Here is an 18,816-nt window from a genome sequence, read left to right as displayed (position 1 = left end):
GTAATCAACTGCATTTTCCTTTTCAGTGTTATCAAACCATTGAGAGAAACAGAACTTTCCTCAAAGCCAAGAAACAGCTTTCAAAAGGAAGTTTCCCAAAAACTCTTCTGAAAGTACCAGCATATCTTCAAACCAAGTAACATTTTTTTCAATGCTATCCTTAACTGTTCTACTTTTATTTGCTTGTAGAAAAGTGGCACAACCTAGACTGTCATCGCTAAAGCCATGACTAAAATTTTTAGTATTTTGTAACCATATCAGATTTGTGAACATCTCCCAGTTGATATAATCACTTATTTACTCGCATATTGAGACTGTACCATAACTTTGTGGTTCAGATGGAATTCGATAGAAAACTAAACTGTTTTTAAAAACGTTATGTTTTTGTTTTTCTCGTTATAAATTTACCTTCACAGTTTGCAAATGCATTAGTATAATCATCTGGAAAAAAAATGGCAACTCTTGATTTGATACATTTTTAAAAAACAAGTACACTCAGGCAAATTTTATAAATTCAAAACTCAGTGTTTTGTTTTTATTTATATATTTTTCTTACAGTTTTCTTTGTTTATTTTTAATAATTTGTTAGTACATCCAATATCTACCAAGATGTAATAATCAAATATTCTATTTGCATTGGAAAAACGTTCTCACTTACATAGCATAAGGGCTTTAAAAAAGTTTTTCTTTGTATTAAGATGATATCGGTATTATAAAAATAAACAAATTCTCAAAAAAGGGCTATATTTCATGAAGAACAACTTTGATCTCATGAATTTTAGCAGATTGTGGCTAAAAAGATGAGTGAAGGCTTTTTTTTTAAGAAAAAAAGTGTCTTCAAGTTTTTTTCTCTTTGGCATTCATGCCTCTTTATGGCTATGAACACAAAAATATATTTGCAAAAACGGTTTCTTGATAAAATTCTCACGGGTCATTTGAAATTCATGTTGTTTCTCTTACGAAAATAATATGGCCTATAAATTTCAGACTCATTAAAGTATTTTGAAATTTTGACAGAAACTAGCATAGAAACGTTAGATGTTTCCTTCCAAAAAACGGGAGAAATTATCCTCCATTTAATTACCTAAATATATGTCAACATTAAAAAAAGCACATTCTTTTGCTATGTAGTTTTTCTTAAAGCATATGAGACTCTCTGAGTAGCAAAGCTTGACTGTGAGTCCAAAGATTTTGGACACTGCATTCTAGATCACTCCCAGAACTAAGGTATTGGAATCAGAGATTGCAGCTTCCTGTCAAAGTTGGTTTCAGTTCTATAGTCAATAAGAAAATGAAAACAAAAGGTACATATCAAATATGTCTAAGTGCTAAATTATTAATCAATCCTTGGAATACAGAGAAAATCAGGAAAGAATTATGAAGGAAATTTCAGTTATTCAGAATTAAATGACATTAAATGACATTGAAGGTTCTACAAGCCAAATTTTGTTGTATATTTAAACAGAAGGAAATTATAGCTTTGCACACATTTCAGAAAATTAATAAATCGGTCAACTCAAGAAGCTAAACAAAGAAAAATGGTAAAATGCTAAAAAGATAAGAAGGAAAAATGTAAAGGTAAGGGTCAGAAATTTGAAATGAGTAATAATGTCACAATATTTGAAAATACTCAAACTTTAGGCAAGAATAATGAAGAAAAAAGAAATTCAAATGTAATATCAAAAATAGCAAATAATTGTTGATTTAGCATAGATAAAAATTGAAGTAACTATTTTGAGTAATTTTATGTTGAAAAATTTGAAATATGACTAAAGAGTTGTATTTTTGTACAAATACAGAAATACCAATATTTGTGAAAGAAAAATTCTGATTCAGCAGTTAACAGTTAAAGAATTGGAATTCATAAACAACAACAACTAAAGGCAAATTCTAGGTCTAAATGATTTTCCTATGATATCAACAATTCAATAAATTAGGAATACCATCCACCTTTTTTAAAAAATTATTTTGGAAAATACAAAAATTAAGAAAGAAGCTTAACTCATGAGGTCAATTATAATCTTGTTACCCAAGCAAGATATGACTTTGTTTAAAAAAAAAAGTCATTTGTGCTTATGAACACAGATGCAAAAATACAAAAATTCAGCAATAATAAGTATTAGAAATAGATCATGATGTGATTCAAGAGTAAGTTTATGGAAGTTTAGTTGCATTTGATCCTAAGTATAAATTTAATTGGACAGTCTCTCAATTCCATCTAGACTCCAGAACCTACAGACTGAAAAACCTTACTGGAAGGTTCTCTTTTCTTTGGAAAAACATTAACTTTTAATATGAATGATTTGACTGACTGTTGCAGTGTTTTCTTCCTGTGAGACCAATGTTTAATGTTTTTAGAAATACTCTGATTAAAAGTTTCCTTAAATCCTTTTTGAACTGAAATGCAATGACAAAAACCATTAAATAAATGATGTCAGTTCAATATAATCAGGTTACAACTGAAATAGCCACCATTTAATAAATGCTCACCCTTAGCCAGGCCTTGTGCCAAGCATTTTACACACATCATTTCCTTTAATCCTTCTAGAAACCCTAAAAAGGACACCTTTTCTCATTCCTTCACAGATGAGGAAATTGCAGGCCACAGATAAAAGTAACCAGCTTAACCACTGGATTGTGCTCTCTCTTTCCTTCTGTAATCTACTTTGAACAAATAATACAAACATGAATAATCCATTTGCTATTGGTATCTCAAGTTTTGTTGTCTTGATTTCCCTGGTCTCTACCTTTTATTCTGTAATTAAGAACTATTTAACGATGAGTTGAATTTAGATTAATTTCTTTTAACAAGGGTATCTGACACATATATATGGCACTTATTAGTGTCAAACACTGATCTGAGCACTTATATTAACTTATACACACACACACGTATTAACTCATTATATCCCCATTTTATTGATAAAGAAATTGAGGCCCAAAATGATTAAGTGACTTGTCCAAAACCACACAGAGAGTTAATGGCACAGAATACTTTTCAAGCCCAGGCCACCTGGCTTTAGAATCTGGGCACTTGATAATTAACATTTTAGATCACTGATTCCCCAGGTTGCAGCCAGAATATGCAATCATTTTAGTGATACCAGAATGTAAGCTTTGTGAGGGGCTTTCTTTTCTTCACTGCTGTATCCTTATCACCAGAATGTAGTAGATGCTTAATAAATGCTGTATGTCTCATATGAATAAATGGGTGAATTGCTGCATCTCAACTATGTACAAGTACTGTGCTTGGTAGGTAACCAGATATACAAAAATGAGCCAAATGTGAATGAATGAATATGTACTTTGTTTCTTCCTCTGTGCATTTAGCATGGAGCTCTCTATGGAATTACTCCCATTAAAATTGGCATATGGCTATTCCTACCACTAGAAGAGCAATCTCCCAGTTTTGCCTCTCTGTTTTGTCTCAAAGTTAGCATCTATCCAGAACATTTTAGTTCCATGTCTCAGTCTCTCTCTCTCTCTCATTAGCCAAACGAGGAATTGATCACTAGACAGAAACGATGTTTCTTCTACTGTGTGGTTTCCAGTTTTCATGCTTCCTGGATATTTTATATAACTTGAGGTTATCCTTCTTAACTCTCTGCTCACCCCCTCCCCTCAATTTTTCAGTGCTGTCAGGGTCAGTTACTAAATAATAGGGGCACTTACTCAGTAACCTCTACTTTGTACGGAACTGTCAAAAAAGTTTGCCTCTTGGGGCCAAATTGACATCTCCTTGACAGAATCCTTTTCACCTATTCCTCATGACTAAAATTCAGTTGGATACTTAACATGTCTTATACTGATAATCAATACTGCCTATTTTAAAAACACCTGCAGCAGTGTTACTATAGCTCACCAGAGATAGCAATAAACATATAGCACAAAACAAATTGTAACAGTAAATAGGATAATTAAACCTTTTCAATTATTTTTAGTAGTTTCAAGTACTATGAGAGAATGTAACTTAAAGACTTTACCATCGAAAATAACAGAATCTGGGTTAAAAGTGCTGCTTAACAAGACTTGGTATGCATGATTCAATTTTCTGTTAAGAGATTATCTCCAGTCGTTCTTTAAGAACACTCTACTGGACATGAACAGACACTTCTCAAAAGAAGACATTTATGCAGCCAAAAAACACATGAAAAAATGCTCACCATCACTGGCCATCAGAGAAATGCAAATCAAAACCACAATGAGATACCATCTCACACCAGTTAGAATGGCAATCATTAAAAAGTCAGGAAACAACAGGTGCTGGAGAGGATGTGGAGAAATAGGAACACTTTTACACTGTTGGTGGGACTGTAAACTAGTTCAACCATTGTGGAAGTCAGTGTGGCGATTCCTCATGGATCTGGAACTAGAAATACCATTTGACCCAGCCATCCCATTACTGGGTATATACCCAAAGGACTATAAATCATGCTGCTATAAAGACACATGCACACGTATGTTTATTGCGGCATTATTCACAATAGCAAAGACTTGGAACCAACCCAAATGTCCAACAATGATAGACTGGATTAAGAAAATGTGGCACATATACACCATGGAATACTATGCAGCCATAAAAAAGGATGAGTTCATGTCCTTTGTAGGGACATGGATGAAATTGGAAATCATCATTCTCAGTAAACTATTGCAAGAACAAAAAACCAAACACCGCATATTCTCACTCATAGGTGGGAATTGAACAATGAGAACACATGGACACAGGAAGGGGAACATCACACTCTGGGGACTGTTGTGGGGTGGGGGGAGGTGGGAGGGATAGCATTGGGAGATATACCTAATGCTAGATGACGAGTTAGTGGGTGCAGCGCACCAGCATGGCACATGTATACATATGTAACTAACCTGCACATTGTGCACATGTACCCTAAAACTTAAAGTACAATAATAATAAAAAAAAGGAAAAAAAAAGAACACTCTACTGAATGTTAAAGAATGGAAGATAACTTGAAATAGAAAAAGATTAGAGTTGTAATTCTCAAACCACAGATACATATCAAGGTATTAGGGAGAAAAATGTGTAACTAAGGAGAACAGGAGGCTCCCTCATGGAGAGGCAGTCCTACTGTAAGTTTTGATTTTTGGTGGAGGTAGGTATTGAATCCTTATTTTAAATGGAAAGAAACAGGAGCATGCTATAGAACAAAGTTCAATACTTGCTTAAAATGTGGAGATGGAACAGGATAGCTGAGCTTGTAATTTGTGACTTGGGGCATTATTCCCAGATTGCAGCCACTACCTACCTCTTCAACCCACCTCCCCTATCCCAACATCATTAGCAGGATGTTGGGGTTGGAAGAGATTTTCCCTTATGCCATTAGGACTTGTTGGATCAGGACATTTGACAGTCACTGTATAGTACATTTACTATTTTTTTTTGTTTGTGTACTATTAAACCATTCCTAATGAAATTTTTTGATAGCTGGTAAAAATATATGAAATACATAGACCATTTGAACAGAACTTTAGATCAACCTGAGGATCTTCAAGATAAATTCATACCAACTCCAAAGACAAGAAATGAATCACTGACAAATTGAAGGGTGAATTTGGGAGAAATGCCATTTACTTTTTGGCATGAAGACACTGGTTGATCTCTGGAATGCTATAAAATTTGTGTTTGTGAACCTTTCTCAAAGATCCTTAGATATAATCTCTGGTATTTCCAAGGGTAAGCCTTTGTTTTATTTCCTCAAGCCCTGAGGAAGTTGCCACCAAATTACACCAATTTTGATCACCAGCACTTTTCCTAAATATTCCTCAGAACTCTCTCTGGTAATAATAAGTCCCTGATTCATTTCTGCAGTGGGTTTGTCTTTAGACAGTCCAACACATGTCTTTTTAAAATTCTTTTTTCTTCTTTCATTTTTGCCTCAGACATTTGTTTCTACTGGCAAGAGAGCTACAAGTTAGCAAAGGCCTCAGAAGCAGCCTCAGAAACAAAGTTTCTGTCTGACTTTCTACTGCTCTCCTGTCTTTCACCACTCATTATCTCCTAAAGCAAGCAGTAGAAACTAGAATCCCTCTTTACCAAGGCATTCATAGAAACAAGAACCCTTTTCCTCTAAGGCCACTAATAAAACCTAAAAATATTACTACAACTTTCACCCATCTTTCCGTGTAAGAACTGGCCATGAAATTTTCTGACCTACCTTATTTGATTGTAGGTCATAAGACCTGCATTCCAGAGAAGATCCTGCCTCTTACCAGAAGGAAGGAATGCTAAAGAGAAGCCAAGAAGAATCTTAACAGACTGGTCTTGCTGGATTTCTCCCCTTTGTTATTTTATTTTATTTTATTTTTTTGAGATGGAGTCTCACTCTGTCACCAGGCCGGAGTGCAGTGGTGTGATGTCAGCTCACTGTAACCTCTGCCTCCCAGGTTCAAACGATTCTCCTGCCTCAGCCTCCCAAGTAGCTGGGATTACAGGTACACACCACCACGACCAGCTAATTTTTGTATTTTTAGTAGAGATGGGGTTTCACCGTGTTGGCTGGGATGATCGCAATCTCCTGACCTCATGATCTGCCTGCCTCAACCTCCCAAAGTGCCAGGGTTACAGGCGTGAGCCACTGCGCCCGTCCCTCCTTTGTTTATTATTATTAGATCAGATCATTTTTGCCCAATCACATTGCCATATGACTGTCCATTCTTCATTAATCCCAAGCATAAAAATGAATAGTTCACCTTAAGTCTTCGAGTCTTAATTCTGAAGGCTCCCATGTAGCATAAAGCTATGATCAAATAAGTGTCCTATGCTGTTGTTAATTTTTAAATTAATCCATCTATTATATTAGACTATTCTTGTATTAGTCTGTCTTTGTTAGAGGGGTGCTGGCCATGACCCTTATGATGGGGAGGAAAGAGAGCACCACCTCTCTATTCCCACACTGGCAATCGCTTCCCCGTCTTCTTCCCCTAATATTCCAGGATCCAAAGTATGTATCTTGAATCCTTCAAAATTTATCCATAATTATCTATATTTTCAAATAAGCCAAAACACCCCACAGCAACACTATATGTAAATTCTCAAAACTACAAAGAAATCTCTTTATTTTATATAAGCCATTGGTGTTATCTGATTCTCAACTATTAGTAATCTGTTTCTGCAGGTTCAAAGAATAATTTGCTCCCCATATAATCATTGTGATCTTCACTATCATAGTATTAGTACAGGATTCTGCAAAAATCTGAATACTACATGAATGCTTATAATTTAAATTGGGTGGCTTATCTTTTCTTTTTAGTTTTTTTTTGTTATTGTTTTATTTTGCTTTTACTCCTGGCTACAATTTTTATGCTAAGAACACGTGCAAGATTAAAAACAAAAGCTTTACGCTTTAGCTATTATACACCAAATTATATTCTGTCTCAAAGTCCTATAAAACTTTATATATTCATCACTGCGCTTTCAAAAATTCCCTTGAAACTTCAAATTCTATTGAACCTCTCTAATGGGCATTCCTCCTCTAAGTTCCCACAATTTTCTCCATTAAATTCTGAGCCAAATGCCTCTTGCCTTTGGGAAAAATGCCCTTTACTTTTTGGCACGAAGACACTAGTTGATCTCCGGAATGCTATAAAATTTGTGTTTGTGAACCTTTCTCAAAGATCCTTAGATATAATCCCTGGTATTTCCAAGGGTAAGCCTTTGTTTTATTTCCTCAAGCCCTGAGGAAGTTGCCACCAAATGACACCAATTTTGATCACCAACATTTTTCCTAAATATTCCTCAGAACTCTCTCTGGTAATAATAAATCCCTGATTCATTTCGGCAGTGGGTTTGTCTTTAGACAGTCCAATGCATGTCTTTTAAAAATTCTTTCTTCTTCCTTCATTTTTGCCTCAGACGTTTGTTTCTACTGGCAAGAGAGCTGCCAACTACCGCTTTTCCCGTACTGCAAATTTCTTTATTTTGGGCACCTACTACCGTCTCTCTCTTCGAAATTTTCTTTACAAATTCAGGGATTAGCCTCTTTTAGTTTGATCTTTCATCTGCTCTCTCTCCTCTCTACTCAATCACTAGTCCTTCATCACTGTCTTTATTAACTTTAGAAGCTCTATTTACTGGCTTCAGCTGTGGCTAGAGCCATGAGATCTGACACTGAGCCCAAGTGTAACCTGGCTCATGCTCCACGTGCCCTTGGGAAATACCACAGATAGGGCCAGGAGGTGCCTTGCTGGCATTCTTTCAGAACAAGCTTTCCAGCACCCTTTGAGGCCAGCAGTCTTTTATAACTTAGCTGTCAGCACCAGCACTTCTGTGATTATTGTCAGGTTTAGTCCCTTGCAGCCAACAGATTAAAAAAAAAATCCAAAACTATCATTTTGGGCTGATAGATTACTAGCCTTTTGGACTTTATAAATGAGAATGTCTTCATTCTAGATGATAAGGTAGGGCAACTAACCCAGTGACATCTTGACATCGTCTTGTCCTTCATATCCACACCTAACCTAGCATCGACTCCTGCCAATTTTACCTCCTAAATATTCCTTATATTAATAGACTTCTCTCCATTTCCCTAGGTCAAATGTCTATCAATTCTTGTATGGAAGACGGACATTTCTTTCTAAGTGGTCCACCTAGTGCTCCCTTTTGATCCTTTCAATTTGTTCACAGTAGAGTAGATCAGTAGTCCTCAAAGAATGGCTCTAGACCAGCAGCATCAGCAACATCTGGGATCCTGTTAGAGAGGCAAATTCTCCTACCAGAACCCAAACATGAAATCAGAAACTTTGGAAAGAGGCCTAGCAACATGCTTTGGCGAGCCCTCCAAGTGGTTCTGACATACACTAAATTTTTTTTTATTATTATTATACTTTAAGTTCTAGGGTACATGTGCACAACATGCAGGTTTGTTACATATGTACACATGTGCCACGTTGGTGTGCTGCACCCATTAACTTGTCATTTACATTAGGTATATCTCCTAATGCTATCCCTCCCCTCTCCCCTGACACCACTACAGGCCCTGGTGTGTGATGTTCCCCTTCCTGTGTCCAAGTGTTCTCATTGTTCAATTCCCACCTATGAGTGAGAACATGCAGTGTTTGGTTTTTCGTCCTTGCGATAGTTCGCTGAGAATGATGGTTTCCAACTTCATCCATGTCCCTACAAAGGACATGAACTCATCCTTTTTTATGGCTGCATAGTATTCCATGGTGTATATGTGCCACATTCTCTTAATCCAGTCTATCATTGATCGACATTTGGGTTGGTTCCAAGTCTTTGCTATTGTGAATAGTGCCACAATAAACATACACGTGCATGTGTCTTTATAGCAGCATGATTTATAATCCTTTCGGTATAAACCCAGTAACAGGATTGCCAGGTCAAATGGTATTTCCAGTTCTAGATCCTTGAGGAATCGCCACACTATCTTCCACAATGGTTGAACTAGTTTACAGTCCCACCAACAGAGTAAAAGTGTTCCTATTTCTCCACATCCTTGCCAGCACTTGTTGTTTCCTGATTTTTTCATGATTGCCATTCTAACTGGTGTGAGATGGTATCTCATTGTGGTTTTGATTTGCATTTCTCTGATGGCCAGTGATGATGAGCATTTTTTCAGCTGTCTGTTGGCTGTATAAATGTCTTCTTTTGAGAAGTGTCTGTTCACATCCTTCACCCACTTTCTGATGGGGTTGTTTGTTTATTTCTTGTAAATTTCTTTGAATTCTTTAGAGATTCTGGATATTAGCCTTTTGTCAGATGAGTAGGTTGCAAACATTTTCTCCCATTCTGTAGGTTGCTTGTTCACTCTGATGGTAGTTTCTTTTGCTGTGCAGAAGCTCTTTAGGTTAATTAGATCCCATTTGTCTATTTTGGCTTTTGTTGCCATTGCTTTTGGTGTTTTAGACATGACATCCTTGCCCATGCCTATGTCCTGAATGGTATTGCCTAGGTTTTCTTCTAGTGTTTTTATGGTTTTAGGTCTAACATCTAAGTCTTTAATCCATCTTGAATTAATTTTTGTATAAGGTGTAAGGAAGGTATCCCGTTTCAGCTTTCTTCATATGGCTAGCCAGTTTTCCCGGCACCATTTATTAAATAGGGAATCCTTTCCCCATTGCTTGTTTTTCTCAGGTTTGTCAAAGATTAGATAGTTGTAGATAAGCGGCGTTATTTCTGAGGGCTCTGTGCTATTCCATTGGTCTATATCTCTGTTTTGGTACCAGTACCATGCTGTTTTGGTTACTGTAGCCTTGTAGTATAGTTTGAAGTCAGGTAGTGTGATGCCTCCAGCTTTGTTCTTTTGGCTTAGGATTGACTTGGTGATGCGGGCTCTTTTTTGGTTCCATATGAACTTTAAGGTAGTTTTTTCCAATTCTGTGAAGAAAGTCATTTGTAGCTTGACGGGGATGGCATTGAATCTATAAATTACCTTGGACAGTATGGCCATTTTCACAATATTGATTCTTCCTGTCCATGAGCATCGAATGTTCTTTCATTTGTTTGTGTCCTCTTTTATTTCGTCGAGCAGTGGTTTGTAGTTGTCCTTGAAGAGGTCCTTCACATCCCTCGTAAGTTGGATTCCTAGGTATTTTATTCTGTTTGAAGCAATCGTGAATGGGAGTTCACTCATGATTTCGCTCTCTGTTTGTCAGTTATTGGTGTATAGGAATGCTTGTGATTTTTGCACATTGATTTTGTATCCTGAGACTTTGCTGAAGTTGCTATCAGCTTAAGGAGATTTTGGGTTGAGATGATGGGGTTTTCTAAATATACAATCATGTCATCTGGAAACAGTGACAATATGACTTCCTCTTTTCCTAATTGAATACCCTTTATTTCTTTCTCCTGCCTGATTGCCCTGACCAGAACTTCTAACACTATATTGAATAGGAGTGGTGAGAGAGGGCATCCCTGTCTTGTGCCAGTTTTCAAAGGGAATGCTTCCAGTTTTTGCCCATTCAGTATGATATTGGCTGTGGGTTTGTCATAAATAGCTCTTATTATTTTGAGATACGTCCATTGAATACCTAGTTTATTGAGAGTTTTTTGCATGAAGGGCTGTTGAATTTTGTCAAAGGCCTTTTCTGCATCTATTAAGATAATCATGTGGTTTTTGTCTTTGGTTCTGTTTATATGCTGGATTATGTTTATTGATTTGTGTATGTTGAACCAGCCTTGCATCCCAGGGATGAAGCCCCCTTGGTCATGTTAGATAAGCTTTTTGATGTGCTGCTGGATTCAGTTTGCCAGTATTTTATTGAGGATTTTTGCATCGATGTTCTTTTTTTGTTGTGTCTCTGCCAGGCTTTGGTATCAGGATAACACCAAAATAAAATGAGTTAGGGAGGATTCCCTCTTTTTCTATTGATTGGAATAGTTGCAGAAGGAATGGTACCAGCTCCTGCTTGTACCTCTGATAGAATTCGGCTGTGAATCCTTCTGGTCCTGGACTTTTTTTGGTTGGTAAGCTATTAATTATTGCCTCAATTTCAGAGCCTGTTATTGGTCTATTCAGGTATTCCACTTCTTCCTGGTTTAGTCCTGGGAGGGTGTATGTGTCCAGGAATTTATCCATTTCTTCTAGATTTTCTAGTTTATTTGCATAGAGGTGTTTCTAGTATTCTCTGATGGTAGTTTGTATTTCTGTGGGATCGGTGGTGGTATCCCCTTTAACATTTTTTATTGCATCTATTTGATTCTTCTCTCTTTTCTTCTTTATTAGTCTTGCTAGTGGTCTATCAATTTTGTTGATCTTTTCAAAAAACCAGCTCCTGGATTCATTGATTTTTTGAAGGGTTTTTTGTGTCTCTAGCCCCTTCAGTTCTGCTCTGATCTTAGTTATATCTTGCCTTCTGAGAGCTTCCACTGCTGATACCCAGGCAAAAAGGGTCTAGAGTGGACCTCCAGCAAACTCCAACAGACGTGCAGCTGAGGGTCTTGACTGTTAGAAGGAGAACAGAAAGGACATCCACACCAAAACCCCATCTGTATGTCACCGTCATCAAAGACCAAAGGCAGAGAAAACCACAAAGATGGGGAAAAAACAGAACAGAAAAGCTGAAAATTCTAAAAATCAGAGTGCCTCTCCCCCTCCAAAGAAATGCAGCTCCTCATCAGCGAGAGAACAAAGCTGGACAAAGAATGACTTTGACAAGTTGAGAGAAGAAGGCTTCAGATGATCAAACTTCTCTGAGCTAAAGGAGAAAGTTTGAACCCATTGCAAAGAAGCTAAAAGCCTTGAAAAAAGATTAGATGAATGGCTAAGTAGAATAACCAGTGTAGAGAAGTCCTTAAAGGACCTGATGGAGCGGAAAACCATGGCACAAGAATTATGTGATGCATGCACAAGCTTCAGTAGCTGATTTGATCAACTGGAAGAAAGGGTATCAGTGATTGAAGATCAAATGAATGAAATGAAGTGAGAAGAGAAGTTTAGAGAAAAAAGAATAAAAAGAAATGAACAAAGCCTCCAAGAAATATGGGACTATGTGGAAAGACCAAATCTACATCTGATTGGTATACGTGAAAGTGACGGGGAGAATGGAACCAAGTTGGAAAACAATCTGCAGGATATTATCCAGGAGAACTTCCCCAACCTAGCAAGGCAGGCCAACATTCAAATTCAGGAAATACAGAGAATGCCACAAAGATACTCCTCAAGAAGAGCAACCCCAAGACACATAATTATCAGATTCACCAAAGTTGAAATGAAGGAAAAAATGTTAAGGGCAGCCAGAGAGAAAGGTCGGGTTACCCACAAAAGGAAGCCGATCTGACTAACAGTTGATCTCTTGGCAGAAACTCTACAAGCCAGAAGAGAGTGGGGGCCAATATTCAACATTCTTAAAGAAAAGAATTTTCAACCCAGAATTTCATATCCAGCCAAACTAAGCTTCATAAGTGAAGGAGAAATAAAATCCTTTATAGACAAGCAAATGCTGAGAGATTTTGTCACCACCAGGCCTGCCCTACAAGAGCTCCTGAAGGAAGCAATAAACATGGAAAGGAACAACCCATACCAACCACTGCAAAAACATGCCATATTGTAAAGACCATTGATGCTAGGAAGAAACTGCATCAACTAATGAGCAAAATAACCAGCTAACATCATAATGACAGGATCAAATTTACACATAACAATATTAACTTTAAATGTAAATGGGCTAAATGCTCCAATTAAAAGACACAGACTGGTAAATCGGATAAAGAGTCAAGACCCATCAGTGTGCTGTATTCCGGAGCCCCATCTCACTTGCAGAGACACACATAGGCTCAAAATAAAGGGATGAAGGAAGATCTACCAAGCAAATGGAAAACAAAAAAAGGCAGGGGTTGCAATCCTAGTCTCTGATAAAACAGACTTTAAATCAACAAAGATCAAAAGAGACAAAGAAGGCGATTACATAATGGTAAAGGGATCAATTCAACAAGAAGAGCTAACTATCCTAAATACATATGCACCCAATACAGGAGCACCCAGATTCATAAAGCAAGTCCTTAGAGACCTACAAAGAGACTTAGACTCCCACACAATAATAATGGGAGACTTTAACACCGCACTGTCAACATTAGATGTACACTAAAATTTGGGGATTCCTCCAATAGCGTGATGTTTCAAACCACAGATCACATATTACCATTCTGTTTTAGGGCTGTTGATGAATTCCAATTGCTTATAAGATAAAAAAAAAATGTTAAAAGTCTTCATGTAGCTTAAGGAGCCCTGGATGATGGGAACACAGCTTTTGTCACCAGCCTCAGCACATGCCAATGTTGCATTCCCTCCATCACCATGCTTGTCCCTCTCACAGAGCTGCTCCACCAGCCCTCACCTCTCCCTGGAGCAGATTCCCTCCTCTCTTTACTGATATATTCCTTTTCACTTTTCAGCTCTCAGTTCTACTGGCAGTAGCTTGTGAAAAGTTCCTGACAGTCTCCCAACCTTCCCTGAACAGTCTCCCAACCTTCCCCCAACACACTAAATCAAAACCCCAAGTACACATTTTATAGTACCACGTGTCATTTTTGCACAGCATTTGCCACAGTATCAAGTTTACCTAGATTTGTGTGAGTATACGATTAATGTTGTCATCTCTGTTCAATTGTAACCAGGCTCATAAGGCAAAGATTGGGTGTTTTTACTCAGATTCCAGTCCCTAGTGCCTAAATCATACTTGTCATATTCTTGCTCTCAGCGTATGTTTTATGACTGACCAAGGAGCTAACAACCATTCAGCATTTCCAATGTTTAAACCACCAGACTAAGATTTTTATATAAATTTTACAATTTAATTTTCAGGAAAAATATATTTCTTACTGTTCATTTAACAAATATATATATATATCAAATAATATACATTTGTTAAATGAAAAATATATGTGCATGTGTTTAAACACACACACACACACACACACACACATATATATATATTTCTTTCTATGTGCCAAGCATGGTTCCAAGCATTTTGCAGGTAATAATTCCTTTAAATCTCACAACCAGATGAAATATGGGTTAGAATTACATCAGTTTTTCCAGATGAGGAAACTGGTGTACATCTTTCTGCCTCAGGTCACATGTATTGTTTTAAGAATAAATGTTGACAACTGAGTGCAGTGGCTCATGCCTGTAATCCCAGCACTTTGGAAGGCCAAGGCAGGATTGCTTGCTACTCAGGAGGCTGAGACAGAAAAATTGCTTGAATCCAGGAGTTCGAGGCTGCAGTGAGCTACGATCGTGCCACTGCACTCTAGCCTGGGCAACAAGTCAGGTCCCATCTCTAAAAATTATATATATACATACACACACACACAAAAGAGAGAGAAAATGAAGATTCCAGTTAACAGTTGCAAAGACTTCTATGAATTATATGAATGAAAATTTATTTTATGATATATATTTCCCTGGAGTCATTGTTAATTAGAACAAACTAGATTCACCAACACTTCCCTGTCTGTTCTCTTTCTGGAAGCCAATGGCCAGGAACAGTGGTCACGTGCCATCAGGAGAGTGTAGAAAGGTGAATCAGAACAGTGAAGGAGTCTAGATTTGTTTTATTATTGGGGTGTTTATGAAGAAATTCAAGGAACATCAAGGCTTAATGATGCATTAATTGCTGATCCAAGGCCTCTGTGATAGTTGTATCCCCTCCTAGCCACATTCTCTTTCAGATAAATTCCTTATGTGCTGCTTTGTTGAGTCAGCTTTGAAAATTAACTAACCTCCAAAAACCAAGTTGCCTAAAAACAATAAGGGGAGAGATAAGAAAGAATGTAAGTAAACATTTCACTTATGTCCCAGAGTTTTCCACACAACACCATCAGTTGATATTTTTTAAATATTTGTTTTAATCACTTAAAACAAAATAAAGAATTCCCACTCTGTAAATTTTTATAATCCAAATTCCCTGGATCTCATCAAGCTACTATATAAGGTCAGATATTAACTGACTATATTGTGATAGTTTGATCCTTCATTGATCTTACCACTGGAAATTTCTTTTCTTTCCCCAGTTGTTTCTGTAAAAGACCACAGGAGTTTTATATGGATTCCAAACTTTTCTAGCAATTACAGTCTGCACCCACCCTACTTGCCCTTTATCATTTGGCTGCCACTAGTCTGAGAATCTGTCTGATGCAAGCTCATTTCTGCTCCTCCCTATTGGATGTGTGGGCCCAGAATCCCAAATTCAGTGGTTCCTTGACCTCTAACTCTGCAGTTGCCAGTCTGGCTTTATGTTGCAGTTGGAAAACTGACTATCTGAATCAAACTTTCTTGCTGGTTTCAGTGGCTTTGAATTCAATGAAACACTCACAGCATCTCTTCCAGAACATTTTCCTTAATTTCGGGTCCTCTATCTGCTAATGATAGAGGCTTTAGTCCAGTTTACAGGGCAGGATAGAGAATCCATGGGAAACCAACTGCTTTATCCTCCTTGACTCTTTCCTACACCCTTTTTTCTAACATTAGGCCAGGCTGGTAACCTGGTCTAATCTTTTGCTATTATGTTTACATAAAATTCTTGCTCTTCCAGTTTGTGATGGTTAATTTTATGTGCTAACTTGCTTGGGCCATGGGATGCCTGGATAAACGGTTAAACATTCTTTCTGGGTGTGTCTGTGAGAGTGTTTCTGGAAAAGATTAGCACTTAAATTGGTGGACTGAGTAAAGCAGATAGCCCTCCCTAATATGGGTAGACATCATTCAACCCATTTTAAGGCCTTAATAAAGTAAAAAGGTAGAGAAAGGCTGAACTTGCTGTCTGCCTGACTGGTTGAACTGGAGCATGGATCTTCTGGCCTCAGGTTTCCTGGTTCTCAGCCCTTAGATCTGAAATGGAATTGACACCATTGGTTGTCTGGGTTTCAGGCCTTCAAACCACTCCCAGCTTTTGTGGGGCTCCAGGTTGCAGACAGCAGATTTTTTGTGAAACTTTTTAGCTTTCATAATCATGTGAGCCAATACCTTATAATAAATCACTTTCTATACAGATAAATTTCTTTTATATGTATTCTATATATATGATAAATCTCTTTCCTGTTGGTTCTGTTTCTCTGAGAACCCTAACACACAGTTACAAAACAAACACCATCGTGCATATCAGGGACGTTAACATACTAAGAAGAAGGCTGCAGGAGTCAAAGAGAGAGTATTACCTTAGATGGGGCATTGCTATGACAACAGTTTCTGCATCAGACCAAATTTTGCAGGCTGATCATCTTTTAAGCTCATGGGAAACTAATTAGCACCAGCTTTGCTGGGATTAAATAAAAATGTATCACTGTGGTTAATTAGGAGCTCTGAAACTTCAAGTTCAATTTACAATAAGAGAACAAACTAGTAAGAACTGAAATAGAAAAAATAAGCCACAAAGATGTCAACAGCCTAAGAAATAATATGATAAAAGTATAGATTATGAGAAAAGTAAAGAGATTTTTAGAAAAAAAGGCAAGTTTAATCAACTTGCATCTGAGTAATCTGAAAATGAACTAATTAACATACTTTTTGGAAAATGATGTTATTAGAAAAAAGGTGGAAAGGCAGAGTTTAGAAGTACATATCCAAGAAAGAGAAATCACTAATCTTAGAGGGACAAATTTCTCGAACCTTGGAGGGGAAGATTTTTCTTATATCGGGAAATTTTTTGGCTCCATTTCTTTCTCCATAGTCTGAAAGGAACATCCTCAAGGGTCATCTTATATTTTGCTCTGATTTCATTCCTAATAAACAATCTTGTGAATATTTAGTTTACCAAGTTGCTAAATACTCAGAAGAAAGTTCCATATTTTGTGAACACAATAGAGAAAATGGAGGCCACTAGAAGAGAATACATCAAAGAGAACATTCTTGCTTTTTTCCCTCCCACCAGAGTGGAAAAGACATCTGTCCTCACATCTAAGGCTGATCCCTCCTCATTAAATTCTGAAATCTAAATGGGTAAAGTTACCTCATTCCGTAGATTATTCTATATTTTTGCTACATCATCCATTTCTATGTTTTCACTGGTTGTTTACTATCAGAGTTTAAATAAAATCGAAGTTCTCTTATCTTCTATTAAAGAACCTCCATCTTCCCACACATTGCTCCTCTGTTTTCTCTGTGGCCACAAATAGCCACATTATTCATATACCTGCCTAAGGCTCTGACTGGAAATCATTATTTATTTCTTCAACTCCCTAAATCCTACATCTAGTCAATTACTATATTGAGTTCATTGAAATGCTGTGGTATTTATTAAATCTCACTCCCTCTCTCCTTCCTATTGTTACTTCATTGTTTAGGCTTATATCATTTTCTGTATTATTATAATGAAGCATTCACTATTATAAATGATGTTGGTCTTGCTTTCCTCCAATTCAAAACAAACACGATGGCTTGAGTGTTTTTCCCCCCTCTCATTCCTTCTGTTAAAAAAAAAATTCTAAAAGTATTGTTGAGGAGGAAGGAGTTAAAGCAGCTAGCCTGTGACTTCTTTTGATTATCAGGGGATTCCCCTAGGGAGTGGGGAAGGAAGGTTGGTGGCCTGGTCTAATCTCCTTGTAAACATAACAACTGGGTCCCCAGGGCAACAGACTAAGAACGTTTGCTTAAAAAAAAAGCATTTTTATCTATGAGCTACTTTGAGAAAGGTGTTCTTGATTTAGAATTGCTTACTGTAAACAAACCTCAACTTTGATGGATTTATGAGACGTGGCTCGCTAGGGAATGTCACATAAGCTATACAACAATCTTAAGTATAAAATAGAGATGCTTCTCTCTCAGACCACAGCAGAATAAAACTGGAAATCAACTCCAGAAGGAACCTTCAAAACCATGCAAATAAATAGAAATTAAATCACCTGCTCTTGAATAATCATCAGGTCAACAATGAAATCAAGACGGAAATTTAAAAATTATTTGAACTGAACGACAGTAGTGACACAATGTATCAAAACCTCTGGGATACAGCAAAGGCAGCATTAAGAGGAAAGTTCATAGCTCTAAACGCCTACACTGAAAAATCTAAAGAGCACAAACAGTAAATCTAAGGTCACACCTCAAGGAACTAGAGAAACAATAACAAACCAAACCCAAACCCAGAAGAAGAAAGGAAATAACCAAGATCAGAGCAGAACTAAAAGAAATTGAAAGAGACAAACAAACAAACAAACAAACAAAAGATATATAAAACAAAAAACTGGTTCTTTGAAAAGATAAATAAAATTGATAGACCATTAGCAAGATTAACCAAGAAGAAAGAAAAATCCAAATGAGCTCAATCAGAAACAAAATGAGAGATGTTACAACTTACACCACAGAAACACAAAAGATCATTCAAAGCTACTAGGAACTTCTTTACATG

General features: G+C 37.0%; 1 protein-coding gene and 1 long non-coding RNA gene across 3 annotated transcripts in view; one reads left to right on the top strand and one right to left on the bottom strand.

Moving 5' to 3' along the window:
- LOC104006929 (uncharacterized) overlaps positions 1-3,230 on the top strand; it is a 312,910-nt gene extending 309,680 nt beyond the window's left edge. Inside the window, exons 6-7 of the long non-coding RNA XR_010158110.1 lie at positions 27-136; positions 2,587-3,230. This is a non-coding gene — a long non-coding RNA (uncharacterized LOC104006929). The remainder of the gene's footprint in view (positions 1-26; positions 137-2,586) is intronic.
- Positions 1-18,816, bottom strand: part of FUT9 (fucosyltransferase 9) — a 199,721-nt gene that overhangs the window by 12,541 nt on the left and 168,364 nt on the right. The gene's annotated exons all lie outside the window — the stretch shown is intronic.

This window comes from Pan troglodytes, chromosome 5, assembly GCF_028858775.2.
Source record: "Pan troglodytes isolate AG18354 chromosome 5, NHGRI_mPanTro3-v2.0_pri, whole genome shotgun sequence".
Classification (NCBI taxonomy): domain Eukaryota; kingdom Metazoa; phylum Chordata; class Mammalia; order Primates; family Hominidae; genus Pan; species Pan troglodytes.
This window is presented reverse-complemented; position numbering and strand designations above follow the sequence as displayed.